The 14,252-nt window shown below is 36.7% G+C and overlaps 1 protein-coding gene across 1 annotated transcript in view; it reads right to left on the reverse strand.

Annotated features, from left to right (window-relative positions):
- LOC133090055 (seminal plasma acrosin inhibitor A1-like) overlaps positions 1-14,252 on the reverse strand; it is a 142,741-nt gene that overhangs the window by 36,359 nt on the left and 92,130 nt on the right. The gene's annotated exons all lie outside the window — the stretch shown is intronic.

Consider the following 14,252-nt stretch of genomic DNA (forward strand, 5'->3'; position numbering starts at 1 on the left):
ACCCCCAATTGCAGTATACCTAATTCTCACTCCATCCCATTGTTCACATTACATCGTTCAGTAAATTCCCTTTTCTTTTTTTGCTTGATCTGGTCTATAATCTGTCACTTGTAGCTGAAAGATCTTGATTAATACAGGGAGATGAAGTCATTATTTTACTTGAGGCTGGGGAAATGAAAAGTAAAGAACTCTTCTCTCCTTTGCCATGTGTGTTCTGTGCTAGTACCTGTTGTTGCCACTAGATGCCAGCCTCATTCTTCTAACTTAATCTGACGAGTTGAACCAGACAGGTCCAGAAAGGTGTGCACAAGTCTACTTTCTCTATCACCTTTCCAGTATATACACAGTCCACCTCTGCTAGCAGGGGAGACCCTCGTCCTCTTATGTCTTCCTGCCTCCTGTCCCCAGCACCCCAGGCCAGTAGGATCCAGCTGGGTGGCTCTCTTTGGAGCTGGGGTGATAAAGTTTCAGGTCTCTCAGGTCCCTCAAAATAAAGAGTCTCTTAAAATACAGACCTTCTCTTGTTAATTATCAACTTGTATAGTTGAACACTATTTCATTATTTCACCTTTCCATCTCCGCCTCACCAAAAATAACAAAAGCAGAATCTTCTCCCCAAAAAGGGGGTGGGAGGTATAACTTGTCCTACCACAGAATAAAAAAGAGAGAACCAGGAAAATTCTATCTTTTATTTTCCCCTCCTCAAAAAAAAGAGAGCCCATAATTATTCTACTTTAGCAGGAAAATAAACAGGCATAGTTAGAAATCCCTGACTTAACAAGCATCTTCTCTGTTGTGTGAAAATGCTGGGCTGACTGGGAGAAAGATAGGAACACACACACGGTAACTAAGCTCATATGAAGTGCAAGCTGAGAATGGAAATAACCATCTGAAGTTTTAGATGAGAACACAGGCGTTCCAGTAAAGGGAGGGGCAGTTTGACATCTTGGCCCAGCCTTACAAGCAGAGGTAGAGTTCTGACAATAATTAGCCCATGTTCAGTGAGCACATGCACCATGCCAAGTGCTGTGTTTTATTTGCTTTATCTCAATTAATCCTCTCCACAGTCTTATAAGCCTGCTACCACTGTCACCCTCATTTTACAGATGAGGAAACTAAACTTAGACAAGGTAAACTATGCAATCCTGTAGTTTATAAAGGACTGAAATTTAAACTCAATTATCCTGCTCCTAACCACAACCTTATGTTGTCTACAAACCCAAAAGGGACTAGAAAAAGGGAGCCTAGATGCATTAATGGACAAATAATGTATCAAAATAAACTTTTGTTTTCAAAATTATAAAAGCATTCCTCAAATGGGAGCCAAGTTTCCTGCTTACTTTTCAGATATTTAAAATAAATTAGTTAATACTCACTTAGCATCAACTTTTTAGGTTTGATCTGCCATTTCTGTTTTCTGATCTCCAGATCTATTTATTCTCTATAAAACAGTAAGAAATTTTTTATAGAGCACAGGCAAATAAAACCTATTGGTTTGTTTAACGAACATTTATTGGGTGCCTATGCTGTGTCAGACACTGTTCTAGGCACTGGGCAGATAAGGCCTGTATTCTCAAGGAGTTCACATTCAGATGACCTTGGTAAGAGCATAGTGCTGGAGGAAAAATGATAACGAATAAACAAAACACACGAATAGCAAGGTCAGGAGTGGATACTGCCTGCTATAAGCAGAGAGATTGCTAGAGGGGCTAGGAGAAGTCAAGACCAGATGTTGAGATCAGAGAGATCTGGGAGATACAACGACGTCATGTAGGTAGGCCTTAAAGCCACAGATAGAAGTCTAGGTCCTATTCTAAATGAGATGAGAAGCCGTTAAAAGGGTATTCTTTTAATACTTTGAAGACTTTGAGCTACAGCCTGCTCCTCTAGACGCAACTCCTGAACATAATTTATCTGTAAACACTATGGCGGATTTCTCACTTCTTCATCTGCCTCCTGACTTTCCAGACCCTTTCTCCTCAGAGCATGGTCAGGAACAACACTGGGAGCTTGTTAAAAATGCAGAATTGCAGATTTCACTGCAGACGTGCTGGGTCAAATTCTACAATTTATCAAGATCCCCAGTGGGATTTTAATGCATCTCAGATTGAGAGGCATTGATGTATACCCCTTAGAGGAGACTATGGGAAAGAGAAGTGGTTTTTTTTTTTTTTTTTTTCTCCAATGGTTTTGTGTTTATCCTGGGAGACACATATGCTCCCAAGACATTGACTGGCTAAGTGTTAATGAGTCTGAACAAGGCTCACCTCAGCATCATTAGTTGTTAGTGGTAAACGGCTAAGAATACAAGCTCTGAAACCAAACTACCTGAATTCAAACCTCAACTCGATCTCATGTTACTTAAGTGAACTTCAGCAAGTTAGTTAGCCTCTCTCCTCTGTACCTTAACTTTCTTATGTGATAAAAACTGTTCTTGGACAGGGAGATCAGCTCGGTGCTTTGTGACCACCTAGAGGGGTGGGATAGGGAGGGTGGGAGGGAGATGCAAGAGGGAGGAGATTTGGGGATATATGTATAGCTGATTTACTTTGTTATAAAGCAGAAACTAACACACCATTGTAAAGCAGTTATACTCCAATAAAGATGTTAAAAAGCAAAACAAAACAAAAACTGTGCTTGGAACATAAGGATTTATCGTCATTGTTTTATAATTATATCATTATATTATTATCATTATTATTATAATCATCATCATCACCACACTTGGTTCTTTTCTCCTGTACAACATTAGGAAACTTTAAATCAGTTGGGAGAATAATAATATTTGTGGAAAGTGTAAACCAATTTTATTGAAAGTCACTGTGTCCATATGTGCGTGGGTTTATCTCTGGGCTTCCTAACCTGTTCCATTGATCTATATTTCTGTTTTTGTGCCAGTACCATACTGTCTTGATTACTGTAGCTTTGTAGTATAGTCTGAAGTCAGGGAGCCTGATTCCTCCAGCTCCATTTTTCATTCTCAAGATTGCTTTGGCTATTCGGGGTCTTTTGTGTTTCCATACAAACTGTGCAATTTTTTGTTCTAGTTCTGTGAAAAATGCCAGTGGTAGTTTGATAGGGATTGCATTGAATCTGTAGATTGCTTTGGGTAGTAGAGTCATTTTCACAATGTTGATTCTTCCAATCCAAGAACATGGTATATCTCTCCATCTATTTGTATCATCTTTAATTTCCTTCATCAGTGTCTTATAATTTTCTGCATACAGGTCTTTTGATAAAGGAGGCAAGCATATACAGTGGAGAAGAGACAGCCTCTTCAATAAGTGGTGCTGGGAAAACTGGACAGGTACATGTAAAAGTATGAAATTAGAACACTCCCTAACACCATACACAAAAATAAACTCAAAATGGATTAAAGACCTAAATGTAAGGCCAGACACTATCAAACTCTTAGAGGAAAACATAGGCAGAACACTCTATGACATAAATCACAGCAAGATCCTTTTTGACCCACCTCCTAGAGAAATGGAAATAAAAACAAAAATAAACAAATGGGACCTAATGAAACTTAAAAGCTTTTGCACAGCAAAGGAAACCATAAACAAGACCAAAAGACAACCTTCAGAATGGGAGAAAATATTTGCAAATGAAGCAACTGACAAAGGATTAATCTCCAAAATTTACAAGCAGCTCATGCAGCTCAATAACAAAAAAACAAACAACCCAATCCAAAAATGGGCAGAAGACCTAAATAGACATTTCTCCAAAGAAGATATACAGTTTGCCAACAAACACATGAAAGAATGCTCAACATCACTAATCATTAGAGAAATGCAAATCAAAACTACAATGAGGTATCACCTCACACCAGTCAGAATGGCCATCATCAGAAAATCTGCAAACAATAAATGCTGGAGAGGGTGTGGAGAAAAGGGAACACTCTTGCACTGTTGGTGGGAATGTAAATTGATACAGCCACTATGGAAGACAGTATGGAGGTTCCTTAAAAAACTAAAAATAGAACTACCATATGACCCAGCAATCCCACTACTGGGCATATACCCTGAGAAAACCTTAATTCAAAAAGAGTCATGTATCAACATGTTCATTGCAGCTCTATTTACAATAGCCAGGACATGGAAGCAACCTAAGTGTCCATCGACAGATGAATGGATAAAGAAGATGTGGCACATATATACAATGGAATATTACTCAGCCATAAAAAGAAACGAAATTGAGTTATTTGTAGTGAGGTGGATGGAGTTAGAGTCTGTCATACAGAGTGAAGTAAGTCAGAAAGAGAAAAACAAATACAGTATGCTAACACATATATATGGAATCTACGGAAAAAAAAAAAAAGAAAGGTCATGAAGAACCTAGTGGTAAGATGGGAATAAAGACACAGACCTACTAGAGAATGGACTTGAGGATATGGGGAGGGGGAAGGGTAAGCTGGGACAAAGTGAGAGAGTGGCATGGACACATATACACTACCAAACGTAAAATAGATAGCTAGTGGGAAGCAACCGCATAGCACAGGGAGATCAGCTTGGTGCTTTGTGACCACCTAGAGGGGTGGGATAGGGAGGGTGGGAAGGAGGGAGACGCAAGAGGGAAGAGATATGGGAACATATGTATATGTGTAACTGATTCACTTTGTTATAAAGCAGAAACTAACACACCACTGTAAAGCAATTATACTCCAATAAAGCTGTTAAAAAAAAAACTATGAAACTCTTAGAAGAAAATAAAGGGTAAACAACTCATGAAAAAAAAAAAAGAAAGTCACTGTTGTGATAAAATCTGCATGTTCAGTTCTCATAGGACATTCATTCTTTTGAATGTCTTGCCATTTCCATGACTCAACTACAACATCTGTGCAAATGATTCCTTGTGCTTATCTTTTCCATGATGTGAGCTTCAGTCTCATCTCTCCAATCTCCTGCTAGACCCTTGTATCTGAATTTTCTATCATCATCTTACAATCTAAAGGTCCAAATTCAACCATGTGTCTCTCTCCACAAGTCAGCTCCTCTTCCAGCTGCCCCTGTTTCAGTCCAAGGAGCTTTATTTTCTCAGTTATGAGGCTCAAAAATGTTATTCTTCCTTTATCTCCCAAATGACTCCACCTATAGCCACATAGTCACCAAACCCTCTAGTGAAATTCCTTAACCACTTTTGTCTAAGGACCAATTTTTTAAATGTTCAACCCTTCCAAGACCAATAATTTTACAAAATACAAAATGCATTACTAGAAAATAGAATGATAAAAATTCCTCAAAACAACAAAGCCAACATTATTAAATTCACATATAAAATTAATTTTAATAAATTCAGTAAGTACAAATACAACATAAAAAAGAGAAAAAAAATTAGAGGACTGTACTTACTGAAATTGGGCATATAAGTGATTAATACAGTTAATTGCTATTTTACTCACAATGTATGGTTTTTTGCAGTTACAGTACAATTGAGCAAAATAGCAATTCCCAGTAAGAAACACCTATATGATTGTTTTGAAAGAAGAGTGTTCTTGTAGTTATTAAAGGTTTTAATATGCTCCTTGCTTGTTAGCTCATCTAATCTTGTCTCCAGAGGATAATGCTGCCTCAGAGGATAATGTATGTTTAAAACTCTTTCTCTGTTGTTTTATTTAAATAAAAACCAATCTCACAGACAATATTTACATGAATTTTTTAGAAGCTATTTTAAAGCATTTCAGCCAGCTCAGGATATTCAGTCTTAACTTCTATAGGAAATGAAGAAAGTGATGTATTTTCAAAATTGACTTTTAATCCTTTCATCAGTAGCCAGTTCCAAAATGTGTTGTGTAAAATTACAGTTAACTTGAACTTATATTTGATGAAACAAATAGATCTGGATCCATAAATTTCCTATGCATGAATGTTCTTTTGACAGAAAATAAAATTGAGGTACTTCCCTGGTGGTGCAGTGGTTAAGACTCTGCGCTCCCAATGCAGGGGGCCTGGGTTCAATCCCTGACCAGGGAACTAGATCCCACATGCATGTCGCAACTAAGAAGCCCATGTGCCACAACTAAGGAGCCCACGTGCCGCAAGTAAGAAGCCAGCGAGCTGCAACTAAGGAGCCCACCTGCTGCAACTAGGACCCGGCGCAACCAAATTAATTAATTAATTAAAAATTTTAAATTAGATACAAATATGTAAGATTTTGGTGCTAACTTTTCACAGATATTCAATATCAAAATTATCACCAACTATTGATAATTGTTAAATCATATATGACATAACAGTTTGTAGATACTCTGTTCACCCAAACATCTAACTTTTGTTCTTGACCTTTGTTCATGAAAAACACCTTACATTCCTTCTTTGAATGAATATCTTAAAATCATTAAAAATACTGAACATATCAGACAAATAAGTCTGGCTAATTCATATCTTTAAAATTTGAGATCAAACTGGTTTCAAATCTTGCAGAAACAGTGTGAGTTTTTTCTATAGTTGAAATATTCAACAGATCATTTCTTTCTGATAACCATAGAGCACAACCATTGTTAAGATCCACAACCATATTATCACATAAAAAAGACAATAATATCCAAGAGGTAATGCATTAGACATATATAATTCACAATTTCTACTATGTCATTAAGAACAGTGTTTAGTTCAACTACTAAAAGTATTTTTCATAGTGATACTTTCTCCATGAAGGAAGAAGTGATTTATATTCTAGTGCAACCTCTTTAATCTAGAGAATCATTAAGCACGTTTTCTTGTCATTAGAGGTTCAGTATCAGAAAATACAACTATGCAAAACTTTAGTTTAAGACCATATCTATTGACAATGTAATCTTTCAGAATTTTGTGTAGGTCAGAATTAGTTTTATTTGTTGCCAATGAAGACCAAAAACAAAGAAACAAACACTTTCCTTCATATTTATATCATGTGTAAATTGCACAAGTACAAGTCAAGTTATAGTGGAAAATACTACACTAGCTTTATTTGTTCTATGAGTTAATATTTCATACCACCACTAGCATACAATGGTGTTACTGGAAATTAATAGCTGAGCAACCATCTTTGCCGAAAATTCACCTAATATTTTCAAGTCCATATATTTGATACAAATTCTTTCACTGATGACTCAGCATTGTATATATTTATTTTGGTCTTAGTGGCCTTAAGTAATATTTAATAAGGAGCCCAGTAGTATATTTATGTCAAACTTTAAACCTCTGTTTCCATCAGACTTTCAAATTCCATACTCGTTCTTTTGACAAATTCTTTTGGTTTGAGCTTGTCTCTTCATGTTTTATATGTAAGTGGACATATAGAACCATTAAAGAGCCAAAGCAATCTTTTTTTTCCTGAAATTTAAAGAAAAAATTTATTGAAGATCTGAAAAACAATTTCTAAAAGTTGACTTTTCCAGAAAACTAGCTACACAATGCATTGCGTCTATCATGTTAAAAACGTGCATTAGACACGAATACAAAAACCATGAAACAAGCCACCATTCTTTGACAATATGAGCAAAGATAAAATGCCTAAGGAACAACATGGATGACTTGCAAAGGATGGGCTCTTTAGTGTAAGCACCATAAAAAAAAATGGGGGAGCACAAATGGATGAGTGTGTTCAGTTATACACACTGAATTGAACCTTTGGCACTAGGAATCAGAGCATTTTGTCATATAGCATTAACACATATTATAAAAGTGCGTAGTGTCAAAGGAATAGAACCACCAGCATTCAAAAGCAGCTTTGTCAACTAAGCAATAAAACACTACAGTATGTCTCTCTGTTGTCCATCATTGAATACACTGGTAGCAACTTTGAAATGAAAAAAAAAAGAAAAAACGAGCTGTAACCCCTTTTATTTTCTGTTTAAAATCAAACAGAAAACAAACATCACTTCTGTTATACACTAACATTTCCAAAGTACATCATTTGTACAAGAGAAGGACTAAGAAACAAAATGTGTTTACAGGGATCCAAACATGAGTGAGTATAAGTGCCTCACACAGCTTTCCAATGGTACTCAGGAGGAGCCACTTCATAATCGCTGGCACTAAACAAAGTTGCAGAGTTCTTTGCCAGGTATTTTAGGAAATCATGAAGATAATTCAGTAATAAAGCAAGAAGAGCCAAAGCAATCTTGAGCAAGAAGAATAAAGCTGGAAGCATCACACTTCCTGACTTCAAACTATATTACAAAGTTATGGTAATCAAAACAGTATGGTGCTGGGAAAAAAACAGACATACAGACTGATGCAACATAATAGAGAACCAGAAATAAACCTGTGCATTTATGGTCAACTGATCTTTGACAAGGATGCCAAGAACACACAATGGGGAAAAGAGTCTTCTCTAAATGAAACGAATGAAATTGAGTCCCTATCTCATACCATAAAGAAATCAAATTAAAATGGATTAAAGACTTAAACGTAAGACCTGATATCATAAAAGCCCTATAAGCAAATGTAGGGAAAAACATTCTTGATGTTGGTCTTGGCAAAAATTTTTCAATGTATCCCCAAAAGCACAGGCAACAAAAGCAAAAATAGACCAGTGGGATTATATCAAACTAAAAAGCTTCTGCACAGCAAAGTAAACAATCGACAAAGTGAAAAGGCAATCTACCGAATAGGGAAAAAAAAAAAAATTTGCAAAAACCACATATTGACAAGAGGTTAAATCCAAAATATATGATGAACTCATAAATTCAATACCAAAAATGCAAATAACCTGATTAAAAAACATGCAAATGACTTAAATAGACACTTTTCAAAGGAAGAAATTCAAATGACTAAAAGGTATATGAAAAGGTGCTCAACATAATAATCAGGGAAATGCAAATTAAAACCACAATGAGATATGACCTCACACCTATCAGGATGGCTATTATCAAAGACAAAATATAGCAATTGTTGGTGAGGATGTTGAGGAAAGGGAACTCTGGCACATTGTTGGTAGGAATGAAAATTAGTACAGCCATTATGGAAAACAATATGGTACTTCCTCAAAAAATTAAAAATAGATTTACCATATGATCCAGTAATCCCATTTCTGAGTATATATCCAAAGGAAATGGTATCACTATCTCAATGAGATCTTCACTCTCATGTTCATTTGCAGCATTATTCACAGTAGCCAAGATATGGGGAAAAAGCCTAAATGTGTTACGACAAATGAATGGATAAAGAAAATGTGATACACACACATGCACACACGCACACTGGAATATTATTCAGCCTTAAAAAAAGAAAGAAATCCTGCCATTTGCAACAACATGGGTGGGGCTGGAGGACTTTATGCTAAATGAAATAATCAAGAAACAGAAAGAGAAATACTGCATGATCTCACTTATATGTGGAAACTAAAATAGCCAAACTCATAGAACAGAGAGTATAATGGTGTTTGCCAGGAATTAGAGGAGGGAGAAATGAGGTGATGTTGATCAAAGGTTACAAAGTTACCATTATGCAAAATTAATAAGTTATAGATATCTAACATACAGCATGGTGAGGATGGTTAGCAATATATGATTATACACTTGAAATTTTTGAAGAGGTTAGATCTTAAATCTTTTCAACATACACACAAAATGGTAGCTATGTAGAGGTGATATGTTATTTAGCTTGATTGTAGTGATATCATGATGTATGTGTGTGTGTATGTGTGTATACAGCAAGTTAGAAAGTTTTATATTTTAAATATATACAATTTTATATGTCAAAGATATCTCAATAAAGGTGTTTTTTAAAAACAAAAAAACAAAAAACTTTAAACATAGAGTTACCATATGGTCCAGCAATTCTACTGCTAGGTATAAAACCAAGAGAATTGAAAACTTATGCCCCTACTGAAAACTTGTACATAAATGTTGATAACATCATTATTCATAATAGCCAAAAAATGGAACAACCCAATTGCCCATAAACAAAATATGGTATTTTCATACAAGGGAGTGTTACTGAGTGATAAAAAGGAATAAAGTGCTGATATTTGCTACAATATGAATAACCTTTGAAAACATAATATTAAGTGACAGAAGCCAGTCACAAAAGATCACATAATGTATGATTTAATTTATATGAAATGTCAAGAACAGACAAACCCCACAGAGACAGAAAGATTAGTGATTCCTTAGGGCTGGGGAGAAATCCCAAGTGACTACTGATGTGTAGTTTCTTTTGGAGGGTGATGAAAATATTCTAAAATTGAGGTGATGGTTGCATAACCCTATGAATATCCTAAAACCCACTGAATTATATACTTTAAGTGGATGAATTGTATGGTTTGTGAATTATATGTCAATAAAGCTTCTATCAAATCAAACAAATTAAAAAAAAGAAAATCTAGTAAGGCTTACTTTGCCATATATAAATTATGGCTAAAGCAAATACAATTTTGACTTTTCTAACTTACATAATAATGTTAAATTATAAATTTTTAAAAAGACTTGTTTAAAATTAATGAGCACAAAAATTTAAAAGCTTAATTATCTTATCTTTGATCATTATATACTTGGGGAATATGCAGTGGTATGCTGATCAACTGGTTCTCTGGGGGGAGGGAGGGTGGGAGTCATGATTTGTAGCATTTGCCAATTTTTGTGGTGTAAATACTCTCAAGTGGCCAAATCCAAGCTACCTTTAAAAATCAGCTTGCAAAATCTCTGAATATTTAATAGCCAACTCTCAAGTGCTGGTAAAAGCTGATTCCAGTACTCCACTCTAAGTCCACAAACTAATCTTAAAATATCACATAATCTCATTCTAATTAAAAACTTTTAAAAAAATTGAGGTATACTTGACTTACAATGTTCCGTCAGTCTCTGGTGTATAGCAAAGTGATTCAGTTATATATATGTTACTTTTTCATATTCTTTTCCATTATAGGTCATTATAAGATATTGAATATAGCTCCCTGTGCTACACAGTAGGACCTTGTTGTTTATCTATTTTTTATATATAGTAGTTTGTGTCTGCTAATCCCAAGCTCCTAATTTATCCCTACCCGTAACCATTTTCCCGTTGGTAACCACAAGTCTGTTTTCTATGTCTGTCTGTTCCTGTTTTGTAAATAAGTATATTTGTAACATAGATTCCACATATAAGTGATATCATATGATATTTGTCTTTCTCTGTCTGACTGACTTCACATAGTATGATAATCTCTAGGTCCATCCATGTTGCTGCAAATGGCATTATTTCAGTCTTTTTTATGAGTAATATTCCATTATATATATCTATATCTATCTTCTTTATCCATTCATCTGTCAATGGACATTTAGGTTGCTTCCATGTCTTCGCTATTGTAAATAGTGCGGCAGTGAACATCGGTGTGCATGTATCTTTTCAAATTATGGTTTTCTCCAGATATATGCCCAGGAGTGGGATTGCTGGATCATATGGTAACTCTATTTTTAGAGTTTTTAAAAAAATTTTAATCTATTTTTGGCTGCATTGGGTCTTCGTTGCTGCGCGCAGGCTTTCTCTAGTTGTGGCTAGCGGGGGCTACTCTTCGTTGCGGTGCCTGGGCTTCTTGTTGCAGTGGCTTCTCTTTGTTGTGGAGCACAGGCTATAGGTGCACGGGCTTCAGTAGTTGTGGCACACGTGCTCAGTAGTTGTGGCTCGTGGGCTCTAGAGCGCAGGCTCAGCAGTTGTGGCGCACGGGCTTAGTTGCTCTGCAGCATGTGGGAACTTCCCAGACTAGGGATCAAACCCATGTCCCCTGCACTGGCAGGCAGATTCTTAACCACTGTGCCACCAGGGAAGTCTCTATTTTTAGTTTTTTAAGGAACCTCCATACTGTATTCCATAGTGGCTGAACCAACTTACATTCCCACTAAAAGTGTAGGAGGCTTTCCTTTTCCCCATACTCTCTCCAGCATTTGTTATTTGTAGACCTTTTAACGATGGCCATTCGGACTGGTATGAGGTGATACCTCATTGTAGTTTTGATTTGCATTTCTCTAATAATTAGCAATGTTGAGCATCTTTTCATGTGCCTATTGGCCATCTGTATGTTTTCTTTGGAGAAATGTCTACTTAGGTGGTCTGCCCATCTTTTGATTGGTTTGTTGTTGTTGTTTTTGGATACTGAGTTGTATGAGCTGTTTGTATATTTTGGATATTAATCCCTTGTCAATCGCATTGTTTGCAAATATTTTCTCCCATTATGTAGGTTATCTTTTTGTTTTCTTGATGATTTCCTTTGCTGTGCAAAAGCTTTTAAGTTTGATTAGGTCCCATTTGTTTATTTTTGCTTTCATTTCTATTGCCTTGGGAGACTGCCTAAGAAAATATTGCTACAATTTATGTCAGAGAATGTTTTGCCTATGTCCTCTTCTAGGAGTTTTATGGTGTCCTGTCTTATATTTAAGTCTTTAAGCCACTTTGAGTTTATTTTTGTGTATGGTGTGAAGGAGTGTCCTAACTTCACTGATTTCCATGTGGCTATCCAGCTTCCCCAACACCACTTGCCAGAGACTGTCTTTTCTCCATTGTATATTCTTGCCTCCTTTGTCAAAGATTAATTGGCTCTAGGTGTTTGGGTTTACTTCTGGACTCTCTATTCTGTTCTGTTGATCCACATGTCTGTTTTTGTGCCAATACTATGCTGTTTTGATTACTGTTGCTTTGTAGTGCTGTCTGAAGCCTGGGAGGGTTATACCTCCAGCTTTGTCCTTTATCCTCAGGATTGCATTGGCAATTCTGGGTCTTTTACGGTTCCATATAAATTTTAGGATTATTCGTTCTAGTTCTGTGAAAAATGCCATGGGTAATTTGATAGGGGTTACATTAAAAAACTTTTAAATTCTTTCACTCTGTTCAAGTTACTGCCACTTAGAAACAGTAAGTGGTATCCCTTCTACTTTCCCTCTTCATCACTTGATACTTTCTAATTTTTATCTTCCAGCTCTTTCCTTCTAAATCAACAGCTTCTCAAATTTGGGCTACTGATCACTCACTCCTAGCCCCTGATAAACCTCCTCTTGTCTCCAATGGCCTTCCAGATTGGGCCCCTCTACAATCCCTTCTCTTTTCATCTTCTTCCTTTGTTGTCCCCATTAAACTTGATATTATTCTACTCTTCTGGCTCCAAAACTCTTTCTCATTGTAGTTAATTTTCCCAATTGGAAAAAAACCATAGACAATTCCTGTGTGATTTCCTGCTTCTCTTCTCCTCTTCTTGGATTTCAACTCCTAACCCTCCTTCTTTGCTGCCCAGGCTCTCCTTCTATGAAGATTCCTTATCTCCAGTTTTTTCTTCTCAACGCCTTGGTTCCTACATCCCCTCCTCACACCCACCTGACTGAGGCACTCCTTCCTAACTTCTGTGTCCCTTCATCACTCTACTAGTCAACCCACTCTAATGTCTTCACATTCCAATCTCCTCACCTAAGGACCTGGAGATTTTCCCTTTACCATCATTTTGGGGGCACAGCCTAGGAGCTAGGCTGGAGGTTCTCATTCACAGACTGGGAAAATGGAAGGCACTAGCCATGATTTCTCCCCTTCTGCTTCTCCCTTCCCGTGTTGCTATGCCTGTTCACAATTCTGCTCATGATCTGTCCAAACTATGACTCTGGATGATAGCTGTGCCCACCCATATTACCTCTATTCAAAATCTGGGGAAAGCAATGTGTGAGAAAGAACTCTAAGAAGCTGTTGTCCAAATCCTCTGCCAGGCACCTGCAGAGACTGAATCTAACAAAGAGGAGCATGGAAGCTTCTGATGTCATCAGTCATTCAACATGGTGCAGGGGAGGAAAACCTTGACTAGGATTCTGTTACAAAACACATATTAACAAGAAAAAAGCATACAAATGGACTTAGTGTTACTTATAAAATGGGAGGAAGTGAAGAACCAAAGAAGACCTAAATGCTCTTATACTCGGCTGAACGAAGAGAGGTAATTGTAGAAAAGTAACTGAAATATATGGGAGGCTAAGGAAGGTAAGAATTATTTTAACGAGATCTGTTTCTACAGAATTCTCTCGGCATTGACTCCCGTTTCTTGTGATGTGCGTCTTTCCTCCTCGTATAGAGAGGACATCTTTCACATGGGAGTGTTAACCCTTGCTTTCAGAAAGAAAAGGGCATTCAGAATACCCTTCTTGCACTTGCTGTTTTACAGGTGCCTTTAGCTCAAAATAATGCTTATGCCAAAGTGGCATATTTTGGGGTGGCACATTCTTGCCAAACTTCACTGGCAATCACATCACCTGGAAGGAAAACACATGCGACTGCCTGAGTGATGGGTTCACTTTTCCTGGACTTCAGGGTTAAATAAAA

This window comes from Eubalaena glacialis, chromosome 4 (genome assembly GCF_028564815.1).
Source record: "Eubalaena glacialis isolate mEubGla1 chromosome 4, mEubGla1.1.hap2.+ XY, whole genome shotgun sequence".
Classification (NCBI taxonomy): domain Eukaryota; kingdom Metazoa; phylum Chordata; class Mammalia; order Artiodactyla; family Balaenidae; genus Eubalaena; species Eubalaena glacialis.